This window comes from Polistes dominula, unplaced genomic scaffold (genome assembly GCF_049000335.1).
Source record: "Polistes dominula isolate Pdom_NZ unplaced genomic scaffold, Pdom_raw_medaka contig_16, whole genome shotgun sequence".
NCBI classification, from domain to species: domain Eukaryota; kingdom Metazoa; phylum Arthropoda; class Insecta; order Hymenoptera; family Vespidae; genus Polistes; species Polistes dominula.
In genome coordinates, this window is record NW_028301040.1 from 2,067,684 (window position 1) to 2,094,019 (window position 26,336).

The following is a 26,336-nucleotide window of genomic DNA, read 5'->3' on the forward strand; positions in this document are numbered from 1 at the left end:
CAACCGTTAAAACCATCCTCGTCACAGGATTAGCAAAATCCTCTTGAATCGAAGTACCTTTAGACCCTTGCCTCTTACATAGCCATTAATGTATATGTGAATAAACGTATATATATATATATATATATATATATATGTGTATATAAATACAATTTTAATATATGTAATAAACGTAGAAAATAGGTTTACTAAATGCATTCTTTATTTAAAATTCATACGACAAAGATAAATAACCATTTTCCTATTATTATTTCTCTTTATCGTTTAACAATAAGAAAAATAGATTCAGATCTTTAATCTAATTGAATTTATAACCGTAAACAATTAATTAGCATTTAAATTTATTATATATATACATATATATAAATTATTACTGTCGAAAAAAAAAATGAAGCCAATATTGAAGGAAATATAAATCAAACCATCGACTAGGGCCGTAACAAATGGTGTCAGATCTCAATCCGGTCACTGTGTGGAGTAAAGAGTCTGGGGATAATATATGGTAACAGAACACCTAAGAGCTGCGGTGTACGTACCGTTCGCGTAATATTTGTCGGTGTATGCTTGTGCGCCTAAGTCTGACCACGTATAACTGTCAATGTATTGCACGAGCGTGTATATGTATATGTATATGTAGCTTATATTAATGTATGTTTGTATGAGAGTTAGATGTATATACAAAAGATGAAGAGAGAGAAAGAGGGAGGAGGGGGAGTGTGTGTGTTATGTGTGTTTATGTGCAGGGAGAACCGAGTATATTCGTAGACGTATGTGAGTGTATGTATGTTTGTGAAAACGACCACGCATGCGCACGCGAGCATGTACTGGGATGGCCAGAGGGCAGCTAACGTTTATAATATTAACGCTAATGGACTACCTTATACCTTATATACTAGCCGACCCCTTGCCAATCTTCCCCCACTCCATTCTCTTACATCTCCGGAGCATCTCCTTCCCCCACTGCTACCACCACCACCACCACCACCACCACCACCATTGCAATCATCGCCTTCTGAGTGTACTCGCCAAAGTACGGGATAATATTCATGGATGTATTCAAGTTAATGCATCAAGGCATCCCGCCTAGTAATAACGAAGAAAGTCTGAAAGAGTTTATATGTACGCGCTTCGAACGTGTGTGTGTGTGTATGTGTGGATAGGGTTTGAGTTTATGCATAAAAAGAAAACAAACAAAAATATGCATAGTGGGCTTAACTATTTTTCGTATAAATTTGGAATTATTTGAAGAAAATCTTAAGGATATAATATAAGTATATATTTGTTATTTTGTTTATTGCTGTTGGTTAGCAAATTATTTATCGTAGATTTATTATTAAAATGATTGAAGATGAATATACGTATATAAAAAAATATATATATATATATATATATTTATATATACAGAAAAACGATTTATTTGACGCATATTTAAATAATTATGTTTGTCTATGTTAATATCTTTTTTAACGTAGTAATAACTATCACGAGTAACACGAACTATTTTAAATATCGGGAATAATAAAATACGACGTGGCTCTATGCCGTGTTTCCCTTCTTCCCTCCTAGCACCACTATCGCTACCCCTGCTTTTCTCCCCACTCCTCCTCATCAATATACGGAGTAATATTCATAATGTAATGGAAGTACCGTAATGTAAGCTAATGCATCCTACAATTTCTTGAAAGCATTTCGATAATTTATGAAAGGAAGCGTATTCATAACATAGTTATAAACTTATCTGTCAGGTTGGCAGAAAGAGAGAGAGAGAGAGAGAGAGAGAGAGAAAGAGAGAAAGAGAGAGGGAAAGGGAAAAAGGAAGGGAGGAGGGGAAGAAGGGCCATCTAAAAGTATTGAATTCGGTCGACGAATATATGAGAAAGCGAATATACATGACTACTAAGAATTGTGAAGATGTGTGCTTCTTCCACCAAGCAGTGGAGTCCTTTTTAATAAATTGGCGTGAATAATAATTGATATAGCATCTTTCTTAGCTCGCTATATACTTTAGTGCTATCTCGTTTATGCATTTCTTCGCTATGATTACATGTCCTATATATGCGATACATTATGCGAATGTCGTTTCATTTCTCTTTGCCAACAGTTATATTTTAAACTGTTACTGGCTCTCTCTCATATACAGTATATATATATATATACGGTTATACTACTCATTGCTATACTTTTTGTGTTTCCATTTTTTTGTTGTTGGCTCGAAGAAAACCTTGGCCTAAGAAATCATAACGGTTAGCTAGCATTCTTTACAATTTTATCCTGAATAATGTTGAATTAAACAAATGAAAGAGGAATAATTTTTCATAAGTTTTAATTAAAATAAAAATAAAAGAGAAAGAGAGAAAGAGAGAAAGAAAGAAAAAAAAAGAAAAAATGAGAATGAGAAAGAGAGAGAATTACAAATAGAAATTTGGTAAAGAGCAGTAAAATTATGAAAATATATACGTCACAATGCTACAGTATGCCAACGAATTCTTTAGTTAGAGATACGTAGGTATACTTAACTTTTAATTACCATAATATAACTAATTAGTCTCAGCGGCTAGCAGAAAACGGGATGGGGTATTGTATTGTATTAATTTAATTTTCAATATCACGGGGTAATTCCTGACGCAACGGTAATTTTAATCAACCCTCTGCCTCGCCATTCCTTCATTGCATCGTGGACTCGAATAGAGGATGTATATATGTGTATACCGGTATATGAGAAAGACAAAGAAAGAAAGAGAGAGAGAGCCTTGCGAAGGGAGAAACAGACTACACCTACTCAGCTAATAAAAACCGGCAATAAAAAGCACCCCTTAGGGCTACTACCACCATGCTTTTCTTTAACTCTCTCTCTCTCTCTCTCTCTCTCTCTCTCTCTCTCTTTCTCTTTATCTTTGTCTATCTACCTTTCTCTTTCTTTCTTTCTTTCTTTCTTTCTTTCTCTCTAATTCTATGCTTCTTTTTTTTCCTTCCTTTTTCACTTTCCCTCCAGTTGTCTTCTCTCTCTTTCTCTATCATACGAGCTCTTACACACCCTTATTCTGTTCTTTCTTTCTCCGTCTCTTTTATACCAGTCTACCCACCTGGTTGGGATTAACTTTAATCAAATATTTACATTTTAATTCATTCCCGTATACATTCAAGCAACCTACATAGACCCTGGTTACGATAAGGTCCTCGTTTAATTACAAACTGCCACTTTTGCACTAAACCAACAATATATACAACAGATATCTTCAACTCTTTTTTTATAATATCGATTGGTATCATCATATATTCATGGTTATGACGTTGAACAAAATGAATGACTAATTTGATGTTATTGTCATTTACAGTAACGAAATATACGAATACTTCTTCAATAAGATTAATTAGTGAATGAAAGGATTGTAGAGAGAAAGGGTTTAAAAAAAAAATAGTTTACGTTCTTTATCAATTAAGGTAACAAGCATTCATTCGATCGGTCCTGTGTGCGATTCAGAAAAATTTCAAAAATCGAAGGTTGACATATGCACTTCATAAAATCCCTAATTACACTTTCATTGAATGTAAGTTACTTCTCTCTCTCTCTCTCTCTTTCTCTCTTCCTCTGTAGGTATATATATGAAGGCCAAGCTAATTGGACGCGCCACAAAGGCGATATGGCGGCAATACCCCGCGTGAATTACAGAAAAGAGAACGGAAAGACGAAAAGTGGGGGAAAAATAAGTTGAGCGTGTCCCTACGCGAGTTAAATCACGAAAAAGAGAGATAGAAAGATAGAGATATAAATAGAGAGAGAAAGAGATAGATAGATACATAGATAGATAGATAGATAGATTGAGAGATAGATAGAGAGAGGGAGAGAGAGAGAAACAGAGAAAGGGTTAGTAATGTAGAGAAAAAGAAAGGGAAAAGAGATTCATGCTCAACGTTGAAACTTCAAAGCTCTTTGGCGGTTCGCCAGCACTCACGTAACTGACTACTTGTTTTGCCAACGTAGCGAACTCCAACTCGCTACGTCGCATTCTATCTACCCCCTATATATATATATATACCTATATATACATACATACATATATATATATATATATATATATATATATATGTGTGTGTACAGAGAATACACAGAAACTATTCTCGATGTGTATATCGCGTTTGTTCGTTTGGTATATTACGATTTTTAAGAAAAAGAAAGGGAATGAGGGTATTGAAAAGAGAAAGAGAGAGGAGCAAAATAATGAAAGAGAGAGAGATAAAGAGAGAGAAACAGTTAACACCTTTCTTCTTCCATACAACGGCATAGAAATCTGAACGAAGTGCAGGCGAGCACGTGGCGAGAATGGGCGCGCCTGCGTGTCCCGACACTCTCTCTCTCTCTCTCTCTCTCTCTCTCTTTCTCTCTCTCCAGACGCTTCCTACACTGAAATTTCTTCTCTCTCTTCTTCTCCTCCTCCTCCTCCTTCTCCTCCTCCTCTCATTCAGTCACCGTCGTGCTCTACGTTCGAAATGAACCCCTCTTTCCTTCGTCGCGTCGAGATATTTCGACTTTTAAGATTGTTTCAAGGAAAAAGAAAAACAACAACAAATATTTTTTCTATTTTTCTACCTCGGTTAAAAAAAAAAAAAATGCAACTATTGTGAGTATTTAAATCGTATGATTTATTTACGTTCGAACAACGATTAAGGAATTCGTTTTTTTTTTTTTTCTTTAATTTTTATATCCGAATATATAATAATATTAGAATTAATGTGTATATGACAGTGAAAATATAAAGGATATGTATATATGTATTATTTATATCGATTATCGAACATTGTAATTTCGCGTGAAGAGATATTAAAAGAAGAACACGATGTTATTTAAATTGAGTACTTTTTAAGATTCTCGTTATTTAAGTGTCATCGATATTTAAGAAGATAAACTTTATTGCTCACCTCGAGCCACGGCATGCCGTGGTTTTTTGGTTGATCCTACAATTTCCTTGGGAAGAAAATCGCTAAGAGAAAACTTACGAGGATTATCTTCCTCTCGCGTCCAACCACTTGTGTGTGTCACGTTTTATTTATTTTTTTCTTTTCTCTATTTAGGATTTCAAAATAATTCGAAGAAGAAGAAGAAGAAGAAGATTCGAATTTAATCACAACCGTCAGGAATCGGTTTAATTGGGTTTTTTTTTCCCCCACTATTTTTACTCTTAGATTCTTGACATCGTAATATACACTATTTCTTTCGTAGAACACACGCCGCTGTCTTTAGATTTCTTTTCTTTTTCTTTTTTTTTTTTTAGTTAATTATTCCCTCGACGACGTAAGGTGGCAGAAGTTAATTTAAAAAAAAAGGCGCGCGAACGAGTTTGTCGTAGTATAATAGGTTCTTATTTTGTTTTTCGATTTTTTCTTTTTGAAAGAAAACAGATCCTCCTCACCGTCGTGAGCCGTCGTCTTCTTCCTTGACCAATCGTTCTTCATCGAGTTGAACACGACGATAAGTTAGGACGATCGAGTGGCTCTTCACCGTAAAAACGATCCCGTGGCATCAATCCGTGTCTCCAGGAAGGATCCTTCGCTGGCGAAGGAGACGCATGACGGTCGTCTCGAGAATTCATATCCGTGCACTGTGTCACACTAAACTCTCTGTTTCACACACACCATTGACTTTCCGTCACGTTCGTTCGTTCGTTCGTTCGTTTCGTACGTAAGGTACGTAAGGTACGTAAGGTACGTTCGTTCGTTTGTTCGTTCGTACGTTTGTATCTATTATCGTCGAATAGAAGAAAGATTCTAACTCGATATATTGAAAAAGAAAAGTAATCGAATAAATAAAAGCACCACAGTGTATAAACACGCGCGCGTTTAGATGATAAACTATCGCTCGCGTATAATAAACAACAGATAAGAGAACATCCGTACGCGGCGACGTCCGACGAGCGAATGAAGCTACGGGCAATACTCCCCACCACAGGTCTCCATACCGCGCGTCGCGTTCGCGGAGCGTCTGTCGGAGTAAAGGAGGGGAAGTAGGGAGCCGAGTAAAGCCGAACGCGATCGAGCTCGACAGTAGAGCACCATAGTGGGAGCACGATAGAAGGGACTACCGCGGTAGGGGAGTCGCGCGCCGTTAACGCCGCCTGGTGGGGTTAACGTCAGGGGCGTGAGCGAAGAAGGGGCGTCCCAGCAAGAGGGACAGGGAGAAGAAGATAGAGAGTGAAAAAGAGAAAGAGAGTTCCTCTTAGCCTGGTCGTCTACACACCACCTCCGGCGGGTACGTTCAGCTCCACGCGACTTCACGAGTGAAACATTTCGCGGGTTTCGCGGGGAGCTTTTCCGCAAGACTCGCTGGGTGGGAGGCTCAAGGTGGCGGAGGAGAGAAGGAAGGACAACGGTATTCCCGTTAATTGAACGACTCTCTCGCGTGGGGAAGGAGGTATCTGGAAGGGAGACGCGACACTCTTCTCTACTCTGGATCGAGAAGAGGGAGAAGGATTACTTGCAGTAATTACTTATTTTTATTACGCTCCGCCTTCCTGTCCTCTTTTCCTCTCCTTCATTCTCGATACTCATTCTACTCCCTTCCCCAATCTTCGTCCTCCTCATCGTCGTCGTCGTCGTACGTTCAACGTCGCCAACGGTTAGTCACTTATCGCCGAGGAGCGTTATTGTGCTTTTTCCTTTTTTTTTCCTCTTTCCCTTCTCCCTTTACTTTCTTTCGCCCTTTTTTTTTACCTTTTCTTCCTTTTTTCATGGTTCTTTCACTCGTGCGCGCTAGCTTGTCCGCTTTTGAGCAGTTCGAATACACTTTTCTTTCCCGCCCGTTTCTCGAGCATGGATCTTCGTTCATTCTTTTCACTAACATCGGATCAATTCGATTTAGGTATAACTGTGAAATTGAAGAGACATCTTACCAACTCCCCTTTTTATTTTTTTGTTTTTTTTTTGTTTAATTTTTTTTTAGTGCTAATTAAATTGTCTTCCAATTTCAAAAGGATTAATCGAAATGTTGTACTCTGATACTGTGAACTACTTCGAATAAAGGCCATTTATCATTCTGACGAACTTTAAACAACGATGCTCTAGTTTTGTTAATCAATTGGAAGAAAGTTACTCTTCTTGTATGTTAGATGAAGAAATGTAAGAGTTATTTAAACGGTAACATGCTGAATAAACACGTTTATTCCGCGTAACTGTTTGAATGAATCATTGTTTTTACCAATGATATCGATTTGTAAACAGAGATTAAAATTGTTTTATAAATAACGTAACCATATATATATGTATATATATATTTCTTTGTCCACGCAATATAAACTGAAATTTTCGTTTAATATAATCGATCTGATATTTGACATCTCACGTATCGAGTTAACTTCTTTACGGTTGTTGCATTTCCTTAATCGAGCCAACCGGATACTTTGAGGCTATCGGACAGGTGAATGAACCGGTAAAAGAACATCGTCTCGGACCGACGGTAACTTGGCATGCGATCGAGAGTCGCTTTTTTGAACAATTACGTAGAAACGTGCTGAACTAACTTCTCGTACCGGCTATTTTCTTCTTTTTCTTAACTCTATAAGCCGATAAGGACATCACCAGAGTCGGGACACCTTTAACGCAAGTGTGACAGTTACAGGACAGTAATCGTTCAAAAAAAGAAACCCATTCATAAGTTAACAAAAAGTAATTTGAAAATGTTTAGCGTAAGTAAGGATCATAAAAAATTATATTTTCCATTAAGATTGAATATATTTTTTAGGCAATTGAATCATTTTTTTCACGTTAAATGGATAATTTGTTAAATATTTAATAAAACATATTTAATTGTATTTATTTCAATTTCACATTTCAATTATTTAATTGTAATCAATTCAATTTCATGAACAGCGTTTCACGTTGTTTATGGTCATCTGAACTAACTAATTTCCATTAAAACAATTAATCACATACTTTGTAACATTAGAAAAGCGTATTAGTTGAGTATATCGGTTGATTGATTAACGATTATCTGCAATCATGCGAGTGCTTTTATCATCGCGTGATCGTACAATATACAATAAGCTTATCGTTGTTTTTAACTTCAGTGCAAACATTATGTTGTTTTTTATTTTGTTTTTCTCTTTTTTTGTTTGTTTGTTATTGAAGATATACCACAATGTAATACCGTAGAATAAATTTCGATTGAAGAGGATTGACATTTTAATCCGAAATATTCAAATGGAAATTGGAAGATACATATCGATAGGTATTAAAAATGTAATATATTATTGCCAAAATGTAAACTTTATGGTTGTGTAGAATAACGAAAAGAGAATATTTAAAATACCTCCTCAAACAGGTTTTCCTAATTTCTTTTTCAAACGACCGCATTCCTGTTTCGGTTTCAACTTTGAGGTAGCTTATTTTGACAGTTCTCGGTTCAGCTACCCCTGAAACATGCCGCGTATCTCAGTCGGCGAAGAGAACAAACAATTCCTTTTGACGTCGATCCTTATCGTGTTCGACCTCTCGAGAGAAATCTTATCCTTATTGGATTACAAAGAAACAATCCTAAAATCTTTTAACGAGTCTTTTCGGGTCGTAAGGAAGTTCGCTTCTTGCGATAGATATACTAACGCCTCGTGACAAGCGTACCGATCGGTGAGCCCTTCATGGTCGGCACCTTTTCGAACTATCCACTGCAATTATCCGAAACCTTCCTCTGAGCTTGGTCACGCCATTGTTCTTTTTTTTTTTTTTTTCGTTTTTTTCCAAACGTAGCCAATCGTGTCGTCGTAGGTTCCTCGAGGATACTCCATTGTTTTCTTCCTCGGTTACTCACTCCTTCTCTCTCTTCACTTCCATTTTTTTTTCTCTACAGGACCTAACCACCAGTTCGACCAGTTACCGCGGTTCAACTTTGCTGTTTTTCTTAACCAGTAGATGCGACTTTAGATAAGAGTTTTGACAAGTGCGCCTGCGACCGTCTATGGGGTGCCGACTGAACGAAGAGCCATGCCTTCAGGAACTCAGGGAGAGGCACGTACGAGTGAGTGTAAGTGTGTTTTTGTATAGTTACCGATCGACTGACAGGTTCTCAAACAAGGAGAGATCGTCAATCGAGTAATCCTAAATATGTATGCCTGTCTCTTCTTGGTTTGTATTCCTTTACGCTCTTTAACGGTATATACTCAACTATATCTTTTTATGAGAGTTATCATCAGGTCGGATCGTAGAAACGTGATGTTTAGTTCATATCTACAATACTAGCACGTTTCCGATATAATGCTCAGCACGTTTCATAAACTGCAACGAGTGTCATAATCTATTGTTTGATTTACGTTGATTTCTAATACAATTTTGTTAAAAATCTTCTTTAACTTTTTCATTAACAGTATGATTTTTGATGGTAAATGACGTAACGAGAGTTACGATGTGATCAATAAATTGTCAGTTGTAGGATTTTCAGACACCAGATGACAATTCACGCAAATCTTATAACGTAGAAAATGTCGATAGATGATGGTAACTCGTTTTATTCGGAATACAACGATGTAGAATATTTCTCTTGGGTTAAAATGAACGAAGAGGAGAACAGAAAGTCGATAGATATGCAAGAAGCGTTATAAATTTCGCGCGGAAACCTCGGATTTTTAGTGGCAATGATTTTGCAGGGACATGACATCCGCCTACGCTAAGCTACCACCATCTAAGGTGCGTTTATTTTGGCGACCTTTACGACACGAGTTTACGATCGGCTGAACGCATTCTGTTGAACTTCGTAATGATTTTCGGAAGTTTGCGGAAAAAACATCGAGGAAGAGAAAAAAAGATTTTTAGACCGTTCAACTCTATCTCAAAAGGGTTGGTTCCATCCAGGAGAGACAATAAAATTCGTTAAATTATTAGCCGTTATCTTGGACGGGACTAGACAGCAGAAATAAGAAAGTGATTCTTTTGAAAAATGAAATAGTATTAAAAAAAAAAAAAAAAATGAAAGAAAAAGGAACAACACAACACAACAACGTTCGACGAACGTAGAGAGAAATGACCTAATGGTGAAAGAGTAGGAGGGAGGAGAGAAGAAGAGAAAGAAGTGAGTGAAGAAGGTAGAGGGGGTTGAAGAGGGACGCGAAAAGAACGACGCGTATCGTAGTTCATGGAGAAAGGAACGAAAATGTTAAGAAAAGGCAAAGGTTCAACAGGGATAAGTCCAACAGGAATATTGAAAGCCGGTCCTTCGAACGAGGCCAGCGATCAAGAGAGCCAATTATCTCAAAGACCCACCACACCACTACTCCTCGTTCCAACCCTCACCCACCCCCTTTCTCTCTCTCTCTCTCTCTCTCTCTCTTTTCTTCTTCGCCCCCACATACGCGTACTCACGTTGAACATATTTTTCCTACGTACCTTATGCGAATACTCAAAGTACACTCAAGCTACCGAAGTACTCACATACTCGAATAGTATATTCGAACGCGCGTTCGTTCGTTCGTTCGTTCGTTCGTTCGTTCGTTCGTTCGTTCCATTTCGTTTCGTTTCGTTCGTTTATTCGAAGAGCACCGTATACATAATACCTACGTACGTAGATAGATACGTGGAGGTACATTATGCGAATCGAGCCTCATAGATCGTTGCCGTTCTAATAAAGCTAAGGGTACTTTCTCGCGACTACCCCCTCGCTTCTCCCTCTATCCTATTTCTCAATCTCTTTTTCTCTCCTTCTTTTCTCCTGCTAACATTTACCTTGTCAACATTTTTATTAAAAAAATATCGTTAACTTTTTGCACGTCAAGTTTACATATATAAATATATACACATACGTATAAGATATCTCTGTCTATTCAAGTATAAATTATTTTCTTATTTTTTTTTTCGACAATTTCGAATCGAATAGTTCATTGCTTTAAATGTATATGTGCATGTATTATTTGGGGGTTGTTTCTTATTAAGAATACAATTTCACAATGGTAGTTTCGATATTGAGTTAACGATTAATGAAAAATAACAACGTTGGCGTACCTGTTATCGTTCTTTGATAAATTTAAAAAAAGAAAGGAAAAAAATACTCTTAGCGAGAAAAACGAAGGACTTTGTGGTGTAGTCCAAGTTAGATTATATGGACCGACGGAGCAATCTTATGGAATGGAGCTACTGAAATCTTAATTCGAGTCGGCGCGCTGTGCCATTGGATACGTCGACTGGGGGTGGCGCCTTTCAAAAGCGACGCTTACAAGCACGTTACACACACGGTTAGGTAATTATATTTACCTTTTCAGCTTTATTATTTATGTCTGCTGCAAAGGGGTAGAGCCTTATGGTTCCTCTCTCCTTCCTTCCCCCTCTAACCCCTTCATCCTCTTTCTTTCTTTCTTTCTTTCTTTCCTTTCTTTTCTTTTCTTTTCTATGTTGCACTCAAGGACGAAAAATCAAATTACATAATCCTTTCCTTTAATAGTCAGAAGGCTTATATTATTTTTTAAATGAAATAACGTTGAGTAATTCAAAATAATCTCTTAACTATTTCGAAAATAATTTTTACTTTACACAGATTCATTTTGGAAAATGTACTTATTCGAAAAGTTTGTATGTAACCTCAACATCGAGTAAACAACTGCAGATTTTAATATGTATTCAAATGAGTTTCTAGATACGCAGAAACCATGTTGGAAAAATTACAAGGAAAACTTTTAGCAAGCAGTATTGATGTGTAAAAAAATGTTTGTTTGTTTTTGTTTGAAAAGATACAAAGACAAATTAGATCACGAACGAAGTTGGAACTATAATGACAACGAAAAATGGTTTGAGGTAATTGAATAGGACAGCTATGAAAGAGAACAGGTAATTAGGCGTTAAAAAGTAAATTTGAATGAGTAGAAAATGAATTATAACAATGACTTTTTCTTTTTGTTAGGAGGAAAGCAAAAAACTAACTTCGTGTTACGCAAGATAAAATTTGAAGATCCACTTGAAGGCGAGATGATCAAGTTGAACCTTGTAGTAGAATTGCATAGGATCATTTAAGAGTGTGGGAAAGGGTTGGATAGTGTGGGAAGGTTAAACGAGAACGAGTTAGAGACGGGATACGATTCTGCTTGTCTCTGGGACGGAAGTGACGTCGCAGTCACCAGCGGAAATTCGTACTGGAAATTCCGATGGGTTCGAGAGGTTGTGGGAGAAAGGTAAAGGGAGGGCAACAATCAGGGTAGACCCGGTATTACGCTCCATTCATCCCCTACTGACACCCCTTACCACCCTCGAACCGTATTTGGCTGACAATTCTTCATTTGCGTGCAGCAAACTCTCTCTCCTCTACTGTGTGTGCCACGACCGTAACGAAAGATTTAAACCGGTGGTTGGCTCATGCTCGAAAGAGGCTACTGATCCCTCCCTATCACGTGATTTTCCTTTTATTCCTCATAATCGTGAAAGTAACTTTTGTTCTTTCGTTAAACTTCAAAGATGATTATTTATCTCTTCTTTCAAAATATAATTTCTTTCGTGTAAACGTTTAATCGCTTGAATACAAATTTATTCTCAAAAATTAATCTCATTTTTAAAACAACAAATAGTCTTTTTTACTTTTATAATAATTTTTTTTTTTTTCATTTAAGCGTGACAATTTGTATACCTAATTTACATAAGTAATCAAAATTTATCTGTTAAATGATCATCATTTTCAGATAGGAAAATGGGGTGGTAGTCCTTGTTAGACCAAACAGTTACCCAGAGATTTGAGTAGACCAAGTACCATTCTTGCTCGAGTTTCCTCGCAATCCTTGGGATTGTTTGAATAAGATGCCAATTGAACTTGTCGAAGACATCGCTGGACCAAGGTTAAACGGACATTCAGTATGTTTCATATTGTAATGCTCGTATATATATATTACATAGAAAAATCAAAAATTTGATAACGCTTGCATTTTTAATTTTTCATTCAAAGGAATTTGAAGATTCATAAAAATCAGGATAACAGAGAAAAAGAGAGAGAGAGAGAGAAAGTCTGAAGGTCGTTTGAACGAGCATCCTCCCCCTTGGAGTGTTAGGTGGTCCAATTTGAGGAGGTACTTCACAGGGAGAAAAAAAAATAAGATGAAAAAAGTAAGAGAAGTGCCGTACGTGTGGTGGGCCCAAATGGTAAGAGGGGAAAAAGGCAAGAGGAGGAACGTCAAATTGATCCATATTAATAAGAACGGAGATTCGCGTTGCCGGACTTTTGCATAAATTTGAATCGGCCCTCATGCAGCTCGCGGCAAGGGTTGCGAATTTGAATAATCGAGAATAATTTCCGAAGTTTTCTCGTGCAAACGCGAGGTAGCGTGCGCGGGTCCGCGACTACGGACGTGATCAGCCGACGTTTCGAAATATTTCCTAGTGTAACGCTTTTCTCTCTTCTTTTACCTCACTTCCCCGTACTAGAGTACCATCCATCCACCCACAGTGCCATCTCGTTCCGTCCGGTAGATGTAGGTAATTAACCGCATGCACCAGCCGGAATTGGAAAAATACAGAACGCTTTAGAAATCAGGCTGCGTTTCCGCTGTGTTTGTGGTTTTAATAAATTTTACGGACACCCGCGCCTACCTGCCCGCCTGCCTGTCTGCCTGCCGCACGCTTCTTTCCTTTTCTTCCTATCATTTTTTTTTTCCTCACCTCGAAAAAGAAAAATGTAGAGTAATTTTTACCATACGCTCTGTCACGAATCTAAAGTTTTTGGCTTTATGGAAAAGGTGGTTGGTTATTAACATATGAGTCTAGAACCCTGGATGGACGAGACGCGGCGTATCGCGTGATTCGTTTAAAATATTCTAGCCGAAGGCGACACTAACGTCTAGGGAATTCCTACTTGTTCAAATACAATTGGATTTTGATTTGAGAGAATACCGAAAAGTGTCTACGGTAAACTTGATTTTCCTATTGCATAGATTATTAAAATTGAATTCAATGGAAGAATAATAATAAGTGTGATAGATATTTATTTTATAGAAAAAAATATAATAAAAGACAAAAATTGAATAATATTCTCCATTTCTTACCATAGACGCGTCATTTTCTCGTCTTGTCATTTTAAATTTCAAATTGATCGTTACAATTGGAATCGCATGAAGACTTTGACGCGTGTCGGACCGACGAGAGGTATGCTGTTCGTTTCGTTCCGTCACTTGGCAGATTAAAGCCAATCTTATCATATAGAATGACGAGGTCATGTGATCGATCAGAAAAAAAGTATGCAACGGAACTATCGCATCACTAAGAGAATAGACAAAGACGAATATATTCGAGGAACGAACCACCCGTTGAGAATGAGGAATGTGGAACTGTACCAGCAGGGACGGAGATCATTCTCTTTCTATATTTCTTTCTCTCTCACTTATCTTTTGCCCTTCTACACATTTCAAATCAAATTTATTTCAACCGTGGTACCCCATCTATGATACCTGTCCCTTTTTAAATGACTCAGTATTTTTATTATTAATCCTTTATATATTATATATACATATATAAAGTTCAGTTTACACTTTAAAAGTATATTTTCTTCCTAGAAAAAAGAAAACGAATAGGATAAAATAAAGTCTATACATATATACGCGAATGGTAGAAAAATAAATAAAGTTATATATACATTCGTAGGAATGAAATTCTTCCTTTTACGAAATCGCGTTCCTTCCGGGGCTCCCAGAAGTTGTTCCACAGTCCCTGGTCTCTCGTTTAGTATGGTCTATCCTATTATAATGTCGACCATGCGCGTCTGTCGTTCGTAGGTTCTCTAGAGAGATGGAAGAGTGTAAAACGTCGGGCACCTGGACAGAGAAAACGATAGAGAAATAGAAGAAAAGAGATAGAGCGAGTGAGAGAAAGAGATAGACAGTTTAGCTGGGCATTGTGAGGAGACAAATATGAGTTAATACATCATCCAGGGACCTATTCAAGCTCCAGGGACGACGACGTGAGTGGTGATCACGAATTGGTTGGTGTATAAATACCTTTTAATTGCTATCTCTCTTTCTTTCTCTCTGCTATATTCTCTCGTTATTCTTGTCTCTTTTTCCATTCCTTCCTCTTTCAATCACCTTCGTTGCAACGAGGAAACGCAAACGATGAGAAAGTATGACATATAGAACAAGACTAAAAGAAGCATTCTCTTTCTCTCTCTAACTCTCTCGTCTTTTTGATTATCTTCAAAGTTCATCAACCCAATCTTCTGCGGATTAAATTGGACAAAAAAAAAAAAAGAAAAAAGAAAAAAGCAAGATGACAATTTAATTCTTCTTTTCTTTTCTTTTTTTTAAATTTTATTTTTTGTTTTGTTTCATCGAATGAATCATCCTAATCTTCTTCTGGCGTATCTCTGAAAAATTTGATGTTTTAGTTTTATTTTTTAAACTTTGTTTTAAAATATTATACAAAAGAGACAGGTAGATATAGACGAGACAATTAATTTATTTTGTACATTCCTTCCTTATCGATATACCCTTTAATTAATAGAATTATTTTCTTTGTGTTAAGGTATCACGAGGCAAACACAACCTGTATTGAATCATCGATAGATGGATTAAACTAATTTGAACATTACAAACGAACTTTGACATGGTCTTGTTTAAAGTTACGTTATTCAAGGCGCTATACTCCAATTATATGTACGGATAGTACACCGAAGTACTTTGATCATAGTCATTCTCCGTGTTTATCATAAAGATACTTGGATGCATTGGTGACGATCTTGGTGGATCTTCCCTTTATTATTTCTTGTATTTATTTAGAAATCATTTATGGTTGAAAAAAAGAGAACACGTAAGTAATATCAATTCTTATAACATTATTTAATTTTGTACAATTTAGTATTAATACATTTTAATATATTAATTTGATTTAAATGGTATTTGTTAATAATCGGATTAATTTAATTCGAAATGAAACTTTAATTAAAATTCTATAATTTGTATAATTTTTCGAAAATCCATGTTAAAGTTGATATTGTTGATAAGAGTACACAAACAAATAGATCAAATTCTTAATACAAAAGAAAGAGTTCTACGCCAATGAGACGAAGGGATACTTACATATGCACGTTCTTCGTACACGCATGTACTCAGAAATGCACGTCGGGGAGTATACGAATGTAAGGTATACGTCAGGCTCACTGTCAGTGTCGTATCTTTGCATTGACATGATGGACGGTCGACGTGAAATTAACAATGTTATCCGGTCATTAATCCGTACGTGCATGTACAACGTGACCGTCCAAAGCCTATTAATTAAATTAGGTCTATCTAGGTCCCTTTAGATTGCCGTCTATATCTTGGATGCCTCAGGTTATTTCGCTTGATTACCTTACCTCTCTATTTCTCTCTCTCTCTCTCTCTTTTTTTTGTCCTCTCTTTTTCTTCCTTTATCCTATGCCCTTTTCAACATGGGTTTTTACTCTCTTTATTCCTTATTACATAGATTGAAAATCAAAGATTTAACTACAAGACTTTATCAATGAAACCATACGTGTATATAAGTACATTAAAAAAAAAAAAAAAAAAAAAAAAAAAACAGAAAATTAAAATGACAAGAAAAAAAAAAGTAATGATCTCTCTGCTTCCAAAGTCCATTTTCTTTAGCTTTCTTTTTAAAAACTTCAATTCACGCGTCACGTAAGATCGACAAAATCGATTATAAGGATAAAGATTATGGAAGAGAAGAGAGAAAATTACAATAATAATAGCGGACAGAGAAGATGCGCGTCAATGGGTAGAAAACCTGTGTCCGCGAGAAAATAATCTCTGGGAGATTAGGCGAGTCGCTTAGTGGTACAGAAAGCTCTATTCACATGCAAATATCTGTCAACAGGTACTCTCTCTCTCTCTCTCTCTCTCTCTCTCTCTTTCTCTCTATCTTTCCTCCCCATTCTACCCTCCCCCCATCCACCCTCTACACAACCTGGGACCTTCTCTCTGTCTTTCTCTATCCATTCTCTACTTGTGCGACACATTCTTTTGAATATCCTAGAAAGATCATACTCTCGTTGTAAGAGGATTGCTGAATTTGAAAAAAAAAAACGTTCAACTTTACTTGTTGCAATCTTAAATATATAAATAAATAAGTAAAGATATATATACATATATAGAGAGACAATTTGATATTATAATAATGTATCAATGAATATTTATATGAAATTCTATATTATAATTCTAATCGAATAGCTAATAAAAATATTGTCCACATAACATAGATGAACGTAATATACGTATATTACTAACCTAGACCCAGAGCGAAGCTGCCACTGCGAATCAGGAACTGCGATACACAATAGTACCTGAATTAGTACTTAATTAATATGGAATACGCATTTGACATGATGTTGCCGTTGCGATAATTAACAAATCCAATAGCGAATATTGTTCAACGAGCGCTTAAATCAAGTTATCCACAATCATAACTAATTTGAGATTCTAGTTTGAGATTGGTAGTTAAAAAAAGAAAAGAGAAATAGAAGATATTGATAATTATCTCTAGCAATAAGATATATTTAGTTTATGATATATAAAATAAAAAATTAATAAACCTGTATATTAAGCGTATTAAAACACTTTGAAACATATCACACATACATTGCTTGAAATTTTCTAAACTATTTTCTTATTTTTCTTCTTTATTCTTGTTATCTTTAATTTTTCTTGTTTATGTATTTTATTATTTTTTGACAATTATCAAGCTTTTAGTAAGAATAACGTATTAAGAAACGAATTGTTAGTTAGACGAATAAAAATCTAATCTTTCCTCGTTTTTCGTAAAATGTATAACAATACCATTTGTCCTGCGTTCGACGTATATATACGTCGTTGCTTGTTTTTAATTCCGCACCCTGTGGTGATTTTTTGAAACTAAATTCCACAGTCAACTGGTTAATGCGTGTCATTTAAAACCATCCAACGTTGACATTTAATAAAATGAATCGACGAGATAACGTACTTTTATGATTGCAACGAAAATAGGTACATATATATATATTTGAGGTATAAGTTGCCATCGGGATGTAGGTTTGAAAGTTAAGACGATAATCGATTACCAGGACTAATTATTTCCGATGTTACGGTCGAAAAATTTCAAATGGGTAAGAGTGAGAGAGAAAGAGTGAGCCCTTGGCAAGTTTTTAAATGTAGAATTTTTAAGGTGACCTTTTAAGAAAGGAAGAGAAAGAGAATGAGAGAATGAGAAAGCATGAGAGAGAGAGAGAGAGAGAGAGAGAGAGATGATCAGGTATTTACGATGGCATTCGGCCGGTGACATGGGTTTCTGAGACCAATGAATTTTAATTCCTTTTCACCCAGAGCTCGTTCTACGGGGTCCTGGAGGAGATGCACCGTGGTAGCCCCCGCTGCGACACCAGGACGATGATTTAATATTTTAAGAAAATGAGGGGTCCACCCTTAATTTAAGTTCACCGTAGACGGGCCCATGTTCTTGGCAGCGGGAGTCCTAGGGAAGCCATTACCCAGAAATTCGATTCGACAGTTTGAGAATGCTTTCGTATAATCTTTTCTTTTCATTCCTTCTTTCTTTTTACAAGGTTTTTTTCTTCTTGTTTATTCTATTTTTTTTTTTTTTAAATCCCTTTTAACCTTCTCGTTTGCTCTATCCTTTACAATGATAATTTCTCATCATCGCGATAGCTTTTTGATACGTCAAACGTAAAATCAAGAGATACGAGAGTCAGATAACGAATATCCCCGTTATTGATAAATATTTTCAAAATATTTTTCTCCGTTGTTGTACTTAATCGAATCGAAGATTTTATTTATATATATATATATATATATATATATCTCGTTATTAACAGCATTGTAAATTCTGTTAGACAAATAATGAAATAAGTATTTTTTATTCGTTACATGTGAAATAAAATAAAAGTCTGAAAAATAAATGAAAATGTATTTAAATCTTGACGTAGAAATATATGATAAAATAAAATTACAAAAAAAAAAAAAAATGAAATGAAATAAAATAAAATTCTAACGGGAAAACATTTTTAAAATGTGAACGGGGGGGAATAATTTATCGTTACGCTTTTTAAGGATTAATCAATAGCGTATCAAGAAACGATTAACGTCAACCAAATGATTTCTTTATTCCGGAACAATAAGCCCGCATTCGCTTGCTTGGAATAGATGAAAGCAAAGCGGTAGTTTTTTATAATCCTTGTTTTACTGTTATTAACGCGAAACCAGAACGGCCTAAGAACATAAGAAAGAGTGAGAGAGAGTGAGAGAGAGAGAGAGAGAGAGAGAGAGAGAGAGAGAACAAGCGAGGGAATAGCTTTCACCATGGATCGGCCGCAGAGTTTCCACGAAGGCGCGATCGATCCAATAAATTGCATGACATGACGCGCGGTTGCGTGGGCCCGAGAGAGATAAGGGCCCGTTCCGTGAGTATGGGACTTGAGGCCCTGAAGTCGACGAACTGGCAACGTCGGGACGCCATGGACCGCCTCTCTCTCTCTTTCTATCTTTTTCTTTGTTTTTCTCCTTACCTCAGAACGAGAAAAAGAGAAAAAGAGAGAGAGGGGTGGGGAGGGGGAATCGCCCCCTAGAATGTCCTTTGTCGCGGTCGCCCCCTTCTCTCCCACCCTTCTCCCAGATGCATCGTCGGCAAGTCGAGTCCTTAAGGCCCTCCTTTCAGGCCCTTCTGCTCGCATGGAGGAATGCGTTCCTTTCGACCGACATGATATCTTTTGCCTATTACTCGACGTATAGTATTCCAACATTTTTTTGTCAATTTAGTTGGTACAATATTAATAGCATATTGAAAAGGGGCAAAAAACAAGTTAAAAATAATCAAATTTTATTTTTCATTACTTCTGTGTCTACGTACAAATATTCAAATATATAATATAAATGTTGTTAATATTTATAAAAATAAAAAGAAAAGATAAAAAATTAAAATAAAATAAAGCATTACAAAATATCTATCCAACATATTCTTATTTTAAAACGTATCAATATTTAATTTAGACAAATGGATCTCGTGTTCATTCCTGTAAATCCTTAGTCAAACTCCGACGGAAATATTAGTTAAATCTATCAGAATATTTGCTTTTCTTTTTTTTTTTTTTTTTTTTTTTTATTTTAAAGAGGGAAAAGGAAGAGAGATTGTTGGTAATAAATCTGGCCCCCGTTATCGAAAGGTCGGGAGGCGGGGGGGGGGCATTGACAACGATTACTATCGCGATACCTACATGGAACATAGATACAACGTCGTCATCCGACCGATTGATCATGCCGACGTCTAATATCGAGTCCTATAACGATTATCTGCGTTAGGAGACGCGGTGTTACTGAATAGACTTGGTGGTTGGTATTATAGAGCCCAGTCACGACGGGAGTTACTCGTCCTCTCGTATAGATATACCCAATTCCTCGTCGATGTAATTGAAACGTAACCCCATTGTTAAGGCATAATTGACTGACACCGTGCAAGGTCCTCCCTCTATCTATCTATCTTTCTCTCTCTCTCTCTCTCTCTCTCTCTCTCACACACACACAACTCTCTCGCTTCTCTCTTAGTTTACAGGCCACCTTGTGTTAGTGCTACCGCCAACTGATCGAATCGGACCTCCAAGCAAAAACACCAATCAGGATGCCGCGAGCAAAAAACCAAGGCAGTAAAGCGACTCTCTAGCCTCTTTCCAATCCCCTTTCCCTCCCCCTCTGACTAAGGCATCTATCGAAACGATAGTCTCTCTCTCTCTCTCTCTCTCTCTCTCTCTCTCTTCTTGGTAGAGTGGAAAATGATCTTCTCTTTGGCGACAAAACCGTTTCGTTTCTACCTTACTATTCCACAATTTCTCTCTCTTTTCTTTTCTTTCTCTTTATTTCTTTAGTTCTGTCTATCTGTCTGTCTGTCTATCTTTCGTGTTCTTCTTCTTTTTCTTCTTCTTTATTTTCTTCCTTCCTTCCTTCCGTCCTTCTCACTCTTTCTCTCATGGGACTCTTGATAGGAAAGAAGGCACGCGCGAAATGGTTCGCTTGATATGTCAAGCCGGTTATCGGAACATCCTACGTGGTTACGTCCTGTTGCTTCTAATGTTTTGCGGTATAAGAAAAAAGAACGGATGTATGAAGTGGCGATTATCGAAAGAAGCGGACATCAAAGAAATTTCATCGTTCTTAATCGATCCTACTTCGAACGATCGAATGATCGATGAATAACCGATATTTCTTATCGAAAATAGTATCGTTCAACATTGTTCATTTTAGTTCCTTAGGGGTATTTCATATTTTCTACTTAAACTAAACGTCATTTTTATGACGAAATGAACTGGTCTAACGTAAATCGTTGATAAAACAAAATGAAAGATCTTGTTATTAACTTTTTTGTTTATTATATAAGTCGATTATGATGATAAAGTGATGTAAAATTTATCTTAAAAATGAAAGTATGCTTTAAATATTATTCAACGCTTGAGTCATAAGTATACTTTTATTGGCATTTGTGTAACTTTATTATATTTTTTAATATTATCCAGGTAAAAATGATGTAACAATATTTCGTATATGTCCCAGGAATTGCACGTGTTTCGAGAGGCACAGTTGTTCGTATAATAAATTACGAGGTCACAGAGGCCTCGAGCGGAGATTATACGACGAACGTAATTCTTGTTTGTAGTAGATAAGATAGGGCCCCTTTGGCATGACTGTACTCAAAGGGAGAACTGTGAGTGAGAAAGAGGTAAGGGAAGGGATGGGAATAAGGCTTACGCCTCTATCGCCACGGCTTATCTCAGGAAGTTGTCGGGCAGGATATCGGGACAGAGGAAGGGCCTGTTTTAGTCGGCAAACTTCTTGGAAACGTGGAAATTCGCACCTTTCTTTTAACGTTACACCGTGTCTTTCTTTCTTTACTTCGTATACTTCTCGTTTAGATGGGAAAACGTGTGCACAAGATATCCTATTTAACTATTCAAATAATACCAAAAACGTTTAAAGATTTTAAGATAGTTCTACGAAAAACTGTAGATTCAATTTCAATGTAATAGTAGAAAATACACTAGGAGGAGGAGGAGGAGGAGGAGGTAAGGTGAGAGGGTGGCTCGACACGTTCGTGATTAGTTTTCAATCGAATCTATATAGTAAATAATATCGAAAGAAAATGATAATCATTTATTTAAGTAATTTCATTCGTAAATGTTATCCGAGAGAAAATACGGGCAAACGAGTGTCTGTAGAAGGAGACAAAAGAGAAACGCGAGTTCATAGAAAAAGAAAAGAGAAAAAGTTCAAGCATGGGCTCTCCTTTTTCTTTCCTTTTTTTCCCCTTTCTCTCTCTCTCTCTCTCTCTCTCATTCTTTTCTGGTCAGGAGAAAAAAAAATTATAAGAAGAAAAAGTAGATGAGGTTAAGAGAAAGAAGAAGAAGATGAAGAAGAAGAAAAAGAAGAAGAAGAAGAAGAAGAAGAAGAAGAAGAAGAATGAGTTAGTGAGTGAAGAATAAAGAGAGAGAGAGAAAGAGAGAAAGTTAGAAGAAGAGGAAGGATTTTAAACGAGTCACCGAAGCCTCGCGCTGCGCTTCACCTCAAACTCAAACAACTTTAAGCCGTGTGTACTCGTGCAAACAAAACAGCGCACTAATTGCTTACGTCACTCGGCAAGTCAATGGACTTCTTGAGGGAACGTTGTCTCTCTCTCTTTCTCTCTACTTTGGTCGTTCTGTGAGTCATGCTACAAATCTAGTGAGAGAAATAGAAAGAGAAAGAGCGAAGCACACACCTCGATTTTCAATTAAATCACGTCCACGCACTGTTTACCTCATATAAACGCACCGGGTTCTCTACTAAATGTATATATATACATATACATATACATATATACATATATCAAGTTGATCTGTTGGTAGGATAATGACGACGTTGTAAGAAAAGATGGCAACCAGGATTGCATTGCTAAAACCATTGATCGTATTTACATTTACCTAAACTTTTTCATTTCAAAAATTAAGAAATTATATATATATATACATATATAATTTCAGGTATGAATTACCAAATGTAAAGCATTTTATTTAAATTTCAAAACTTCACACTGAAAATCTATCTAAAACTGAAGTTCACATACCTAAACCATAATCACTGTAATTGATGCTTTTAAAAATAAATTATTTATCGTTCATAAACGATTGCTCTTGACTTTGGAACATCGTTACTTGCTAGGCAATAAGCAAATGCGTAGTCCCAAAGTATGATTAATCTCAAAATGGATCGCGTAATCAAGCGTCAAATGTCGTGGGGCTATTCGAATATGGTGCGCGCGCAAACACACGTACGTATATTCGACTTGGTATGCGAGGGACTATACGAAGGGACTATATAGGAGCTATCTTAGATCGAACGGAGTCCAATTACCAACGTTATTAATTAATCCCCTACCCTGCGTACTCGGTCCATCCTCTATCTCTCTCTCTCACTCACTCACTCACTCATACACTTACTCACACATTTACTGACTCACTCACTCACTCCTTCCTCTCTATTCTCAACCCCATCGTCGTTCGTCGTCTGTTCGTTAGAGATACCTGCCACGGATATCCCTGGTTTCGCATGTGTTCGCGCGCGTTCGCTATTCTCCATTACTATCCTTTACACGTTTGTTCCTTGGAAACGATTTGGTCGATGATGCGAGACGATCGTCAGCTCTTAATCGCTAATTACTTTACCGATACGACGTATCTCCGGGATATTCATGAATGAAAGGAGTGTACGAAGAGACTGAGTTAGGTTTAATATACTTGCATGTTCGATCACGATGATTGACTCTTTTAGATTACTTTTGTTTTTATTTTGTTTATATAAAATCTTGATGTAATCAAGTACGTCGATACTTGTGATATGTAAACTCTGTATATATATTTATGACCGTTAACTTGTATATAATTAATAATATTTTTCTAAATATTGTAGATCGTGTTTGTTATTATAAATATTACTACGTGACCAATGGAAATGAATTATATTCATTTTATTTGTATCACACACATACAAATAATTTTCTATTCGAATAATATATATGTAACAAAATTGTTTATAGTTAATCTTTGTATACTTTAGAGTTAAAATTTCGTATCATATAAATCTTTGTAGGCATTACACGTGTACTTGAACAAAAAGTATAGAGAAAGTACGAGACAGACAAGGAATTAGAGAAGAGAAAGAGAAAGAGAGAGAGAGAGAGAGAGAGAGAGAGAGAGAGAATAGCCGGAAAACATTTTTCTGCATTTTTCTGGAAATGATCGCAACTATGTATGCTTTTTGGCAGCAATGAGTGAGAAAGAGAGAGAAAGAGAAAGAAAGTATATTCGCGGTGTGCAACATCGAACTACCGTAGTCGTGTCGTCATAGCAGGGATTATTTTTCTTCGTTACTGGTGTTTTTCCTCTCGAGTAGACCGGTCGGTTGGTCGTTCTGTCCGCGAGCGGGAGTGACACAGAATTAATTTGCAGCTGCCGCGCAGAACAAGGAATAAATTTCCATTGCTCGTCTCTACGGCCTCTTACCCTTTCCCTTTTTCTATCTCTATCACACTTTTACCCTTTCTCTATCTCTTACTCACGCACAAATTTACTCGAACGCGGGGATAACATTGTTAATAGAAATATGTCGGAATAACAAAACAAAAGTAAAAATCTATCGAGTGTTTTAATTAAAACTCGAAGAAGTTGATTAATAGAAATTGTCTTTCTTAATCAATTTGATGTTATACTATTCTTTAAGAAATACAAATTCAATGATCGAATAAAGGTTTATTCACAAACGATAAGATATATATATATATATATATTTATTTATTATACTTATGTTACACTCTTAAGGGAAGTACACGTTGACTTTTCAAAATTGAATGAGAATAACGACAAAATATATTATAATCTACGAAACGTAGCCGTTTTTTCTTTTTTTTTTTTTAGAAGATAGATAGAAATTTTTAATTTACATTTTAATTTGAATTTAATCGGTGACAGTCACCAACGACGTCCTTTGAACGGACGACGAGAACTCGTCGTTCTCTCTTTCTTACTCTTTCTCTCTCTCTCTATCTCTGTCTCTCTTTACAGGTTAGAGAAACTGTGGATATATCCGCGAGGTAGAACTTATACAAGAGTGGAGGAGAAGTTTACGATTAACTTTCTCGTTTATCGTACATCCAATTTTTTTACCCATGCAAAATGATGATATATTCTTCGTTAGGCACGTAAGTTAATAAGTAATTGTACGTAAGTAGTTATATAAGTATAAATAAGTAATTGAAAATTCGATTAAAACATTTTTATTACTATTCAATTTATTTGTTCGAAACTTTTCATTTAATTATAAGTGAAAATTAATGTTCTAATGATGTTATACGACATATCCATATACCCTTTAAACTCATGACGAAAGTATTGTCTATTCATTTTAATTACATTAATTATTTCTTCCTATTCATATTTTTTTGATAATTAATGAACGTAAAGATCGATTTAAATGACGTTACATCATTTTACTTAATCAATTCGGGATACGTTTTCATTCGTTATCTATTTCCTCATTAAGTATTGTTAATATTTCGGTCAAATCATTTTCTCTTACAATTAATATTATAACATTGTTCGTTAATTATATCTACTGTAAATACGATTATAATCATTCGTAAATATCGTCATGAAATTTATATTCACTTACTTTAGTGCTACATCGAGACCAAACATTTCTTAACTTAATTCATTTATCTCATTAATATACAAATTTATAAAATATTAAAAAGTATTGGCAATACTGAACATTTCTATATTTTTTTTCTTTATTGTAAAATCAAGTTATTTCTTTCTAATTTGAATTATAAATTTTTAGAATAGAATCTTGCAGAAGCAAAAAAAAAAGAAAAAAAGAAAATAAATGTAAAGGGGGGGGGGAAAAATCATTTCGTTTGTTATTGGTTTGTTCTTTTTTTGTTTTTGTTTTTTGTTTTTCAGTACGAGTCTACTCTTTCGTCTTTTCTTACTGCAGTTAATACTCATTCTACCTTCGTCCTTACCGAAGAGGTAAGTTTCCATGCGGGTTAGGCGAGTAATATGAGCTGCCACTCAAGAGAAGGGCGCCCTGTATTACTGGCCGAATAATTATGGCAAAGCCCCCTTTGCACGAACATTGCCCAGCACCTTAGAGCAACCTCGACGAATACATTGTAAGGTTATGACTTTGAATTGTTCGAAGAATAGGAAGACGAACAAGAAGAAGAAAAAAAGACAGACATACTATTTCGTTTCTGTCACGTGGCTGAACGAGTAATTAAGTTCTTATGCATCTCATATTTCTTACAATATAATTTTATTTAAAAATATTGATTTAAATCATAAAGATGAATACTATATA

At 36.0% G+C, this 26,336-nt stretch overlaps 1 protein-coding gene and 1 long non-coding RNA gene across 13 annotated transcripts in view; one reads left to right on the forward strand and one right to left on the reverse strand.

Moving 5' to 3' along the window:
* Positions 1-5,549, reverse strand: part of LOC107067182 (uncharacterized) — a 108,209-nt gene extending 102,660 nt beyond the window's left edge. The window contains exon 1 of one of the 2 annotated variants that reach the window (XM_015322452.2): positions 5,409-5,549. The gene's annotated coding sequence lies outside the window, so the exon portion shown is untranslated. Of the gene's footprint in view, positions 1-4,917; positions 5,072-5,408 lie in introns of those variants that run through there. The other variant, XM_015322451.2, reaches the window with a different exon arrangement.
* On the forward strand, positions 1,005-26,336 carry LOC107067183 (uncharacterized). 11 transcript variants are annotated; one of them, XR_016177365.1, is made up of 11 exons: positions 1,005-1,271; positions 5,391-6,474; positions 8,834-9,007; positions 9,627-11,209; positions 11,504-11,793; positions 11,867-12,134; positions 12,636-12,804; positions 12,896-14,899; positions 15,460-15,744; positions 25,040-25,176; positions 25,937-26,336. It is a non-coding gene; the product is annotated as an uncharacterized LOC107067183 (long non-coding RNA). The 11 variants fall into 11 exon arrangements; XR_016177362.1 differs by having other exon boundaries at positions 1,006-1,271; positions 5,071-6,474; XR_016177366.1 differs by lacking the exon at positions 1,005-1,271 and adding an exon at positions 1,388-4,619.